A 4,076-nucleotide genomic window follows, 5' to 3' on the forward strand; every position below is an offset into this window, starting at 1 on the left:
AGTCTGTTGATGTAGTGGAGCGTGTATTCGGACGTAGTCGTCTCTTCTCACACACCGTGATAGCATGTTGCACCGCGTTCCACATCTGCGACATGCTGCAGAGGCGGGCTGACAGTCGTTCGCGCAATGGACACCGCATACGTACGGGGTCTACCTTCCACGTGTTCTCTAGGCGTGCACATGTTGTTGCGTCTATGTGGGCAGACGTAGTGTGTTGTGACACCTGACACAGGCATGCAATACTCGTTGCAAATGGCGATGGACGTGTACGTTTGCTGGTGACGTTACGCAAATGAACAACCGGTAACCCGTTGTGGTGCGGTTGTTCTCGCTAGAGGTGAATCAGTGTTGGCGACGATCGGTCGAGCTATTAACCGGTTGTTTCAGGGATACCCACCATGCCCACGAACGTGAAAGGGGACCCACCATGCCCACGAACGTGAAAGGGGATCTGGGTGTGAGGCGATACGCGGCGGTGGCTGGGTGGGACCGTCCCCGGCCGGTGAGGGGGGGCCGCCCGGCGTGCTGGCAGCGCGGTGCGTGGGCGCACGCGCTACAGCCGGCTGGTGGGGGCGGCCGGTGGCAGGCGCGCCGGCCGACGGACGCGGCAGGCGGCGCAGCTGCGCGCCGGCGCCCCCTGCTCGCGGCGCCTTGCGGCCAAAGTAGGTCCTCGCGGGCCCGGTGCGAAGCGCGGTGGCCATCTGCAGTGTGCTGGTCCGATTGAGGACTTTGTGCGCTGAGGATGCGCCGCCGCCCGGCGCTCGGCGCCGCGACGCCGTCTGCTGCTCGGTCGCCCCAGCGGTTCTCGCAGGTGGTTTGTATCGCAGCTGTGCGGACGTGTTGGCGCGTGCGCTGTGCTGGGAGAGTTCGCTTCGGCACCCAAGTAGGGCTTTTGTCCTTCTGTGGCGCTGGCGTTGGAGCTGCCGGTCACCGTAGGTGGCGCGTGTTGTCTCCCGCCGGCAATGCCACGACAGCACGCTCCCGGGCCTCTGTCGGCAGCGGCAAGCTCAGTTGGGAGCACGGGTGGTCGCACCTAAAGCGTCTACTCGCCTAACTCCGGGCGATTGCGCCTCTCTCGAACCCGACCAAGTACTTAGGACGGCGCTGCGCGCCGCCGGGACCTGAGAGGGTTTCGAGGTGTGTTGTGCAGGGGAGCTCAGCCTCCTCCTGTTTGCAGAATAATTGAGCGGACGCTTGCGTGTTCGCGCGGGCCCCCGGGACACACTCCCGGGCGGCCGGCTGCTCAGCTCTAGTTGACGCAGCTCCCTGGTTGATCCTGCCAGTAGTCATATGCTTGTCTCAAAGATTAAGCCATGCATGTCTCAGTACAAGCCGCATTAAGGTGAAACCGCGAATGGCTCATTAAATCAGTTATGGTTCCTTAGATCGTACCCACGTTACTTGGATAACTGTGGTAATTCTAGAGCTAATACATGCAAACAGAGTCCCGACCAGAGATGGAAGGGACGCTTTTATTAGATCAAAACCAATCGGTCGGCTCGTCCGGTCCGTTTGCCTTGGTGACTCTGAATAACTTTGGGCTGATCGCACGGTCCTCGTACCGGCGACGCATCTTTCAAATGTCTGCCTTATCAACTGTCGATGGTAGGTTCTGCGCCTACCATGGTTGTAACGGGTAACGGGGAATCAGGGTTCGATTCCGGAGAGGGAGCCTGAGAAACGGCTACCACATCCAAGGAAGGCAGCAGGCGCGCAAATTACCCACTCCCGGCACGGGGAGGTAGTGACGAAAAATAACGATACGGGACTCATCCGAGGCCCCGTAATCGGAATGAGTACACTTTAAATCCTTTAACGAGTATCTATTGGAGGGCAAGTCTGGTGCCAGCAGCCGCGGTAATTCCAGCTCCAATAGCGTATATTAAAGTTGTTGCGGTTAAAAAGCTCGTAGTTGGATTTGTGTCCCACGCTGTTGGTTCACCGCCCGTCGGTGTTTAACTGGCATGTATCGTGGGACGTCCTGCCGGTGGGGCGAGCCGAAGGCGTGCGACCGCCTCGTGCGTGCTCGTGCGTCCCGAGGCGGACCCCGTTGAAATCCTACCAGGGTGCTCTTTATTGAGTGTCTCGGTGGGCCGGCACGTTTACTTTGAACAAATTAGAGTGCTTAAAGCAGGCAAGCCCGCCTGAATACTGTGTGCATGGAATAATGGAATAGGACCTCGGTTCTATTTTGTTGGTTTTCGGAACCCGAGGTAATGATTAATAGGGACAGGCGGGGGCATTCGTATTGCGACGTTAGAGGTGAAATTCTTGGATCGTCGCAAGACGAACAGAAGCGAAAGCATTTGCCAAGTATGTTTTCATTAATCAAGAACGAAAGTTAGAGGTTCGAAGGCGATCAGATACCGCCCTAGTTCTAACCATAAACGATGCCAGCCAGCGATCCGCCGCAGTTCCTCCGATGACTCGGCGGGCAGCCTCCGGGAAACCAAAGCTTTTGGGTTCCGGGGGAAGTATGGTTGCAAAGCTGAAACTTAAAGGAATTGACGGAAGGGCACCACCAGGAGTGGAGCCTGCGGCTTAATTTGACTCAACACGGGAAACCTCACCAGGCCCGGACACCGGAAGGATTGACAGATTGATAGCTCTTTCTTGATTCGGTGGGTGGTGGTGCATGGCCGTTCTTAGTTGGTGGAGCGATTTGTCTGGTTAATTCCGATAACGAACGAGACTCTAGCCTGCTAACTAGTCGCGTGACATCCTTCGTGCTGTCAGCGATTACTTTTCTTCTTAGAGGGACAGGCGGCTTCTAGCCGCACGAGATTGAGCAATAACAGGTCTGTGATGCCCTTAGATGTTCTGGGCCGCACGCGCGCTACACTGAAGGAATCAGCGTGTCTTCCTAGGCCGAAAGGTCGGGGTAACCCGCTGAACCTCCTTCGTGCTAGGGATTGGGGCTTGCAATTGTTCCCCATGAACGAGGAATTCCCAGTAAGCGCGAGTCATAAGCTCGCGTTGATTACGTCCCTGCCCTTTGTACACACCGCCCGTCGCTACTACCGATTGAATGATTTAGTGAGGTCTTCGGACTGGTACGCGGCATTGACTCTGTCGTTGCCGATGCTACCGGAAAGATGACCAAACTTGATCATTTAGAGGAAGTAAAAGTCGTAACAAGGTTTCCGTAGGTGAACCTGCGGAAGGATCATTACCGACTAGACTGCATGTCTTTCGATGTGCGTGTCGTGTCGCGCAACACGCTACCTGTACGGCTCGCAGTAGCTGTGCGCCGCGTGCGGAACCACGCGTTCGTCTCAAAACTAACGGCAATGTTGTGTGGTACGAGCGCTGAAGCGCTGGAGCGGCTGGCCTGCGGCACCTGGCGCCTGGCGCCGGTTTTGAATGACTTTCGCCCGAGTGCCTGTCCGCTCCGGTGTGGAGCCGTACGACGCCCATCGGCCGTGAGGCCGTTGGACACTGAACGCTGGAACAGGGGCCGCCACACGCCTCAGTCCCGCCTATGCAACTGTCTTGAAAGAGATAGTGGAAACTACGAAAAGATCACCCAGGACGGTGGATCACTCGGCTCGTGGGTCGATGAAGAACGCAGCAAATTGCGCGTCGACATGTGAACTGCAGGACACATGAACATCGACGTTTCGAACGCACATTGCGGTCCATGGATTCCGTTCCCGGGCCACGTCTGGCTGAGGGTCGGCTACGTATACTGAAGCGCGCGGCGTTTGCCCCGCTTCGCAGACCTGGGAGTGTCGTGGCCGCCTGTGGGGCCGGCCGCGTCTCCTTAAACGTGCGATGCGCGCCCGTCGCCTGGCGGTTCGCATACCGGTACTTACTCGGTAGCGTGCACAGCCGGCTGGCGGTGTGGCGTGCGACACCTCGTACAACGACCTCAGAGCAGGCGAGACTACCCGCTGAATTTAAGCATATTACTAAGCGGAGGAAAAGAAACTAACAAGGATTCCCCCAGTAGCGGCGAGCGAACAGGGAAGAGTCCAGCACCGAACCCCGCAGGCTGCCGCCTGTCGTGGCATGTGGTGTTTGGGAGGGTCCACTACCCCGACGCCTCGCGCCGAGCCCAAGTCCAACTTGAATGA

General features: G+C 57.7%; 2 non-coding genes and 1 pseudogene across 2 annotated transcripts; all 3 read left to right on the forward strand.

Moving 5' to 3' along the window:
• The first annotated feature begins 1,263 nt into the window (after positions 1 to 1,263).
• LOC126430957 (small subunit ribosomal RNA) lies at positions 1,264 to 3,172 on the forward strand. Its single transcript, XR_007577450.1, has one exon. It is a non-coding gene; the product is annotated as a small subunit ribosomal RNA (ribosomal RNA).
• A 351-nt stretch (positions 3,173 to 3,523) lies between these two features.
• Positions 3,524 to 3,678, forward strand: LOC126430963 (5.8S ribosomal RNA). Its single transcript, XR_007577454.1, has one exon. It is a non-coding gene; the product is annotated as a 5.8S ribosomal RNA (ribosomal RNA).
• A 188-nt stretch (positions 3,679 to 3,866) lies between these two features.
• LOC126430961 (large subunit ribosomal RNA) overlaps positions 3,867 to 4,076 on the forward strand; it is a 7,966-nt pseudogene continuing 7,756 nt past the window's right edge.

The sequence above is a fragment of the Schistocerca serialis genome, unplaced genomic scaffold (assembly GCF_023864345.2).
Source record: "Schistocerca serialis cubense isolate TAMUIC-IGC-003099 unplaced genomic scaffold, iqSchSeri2.2 HiC_scaffold_1072, whole genome shotgun sequence".
Classification (NCBI taxonomy): Eukaryota; Metazoa; Arthropoda; class Insecta; order Orthoptera; family Acrididae; genus Schistocerca; species Schistocerca serialis.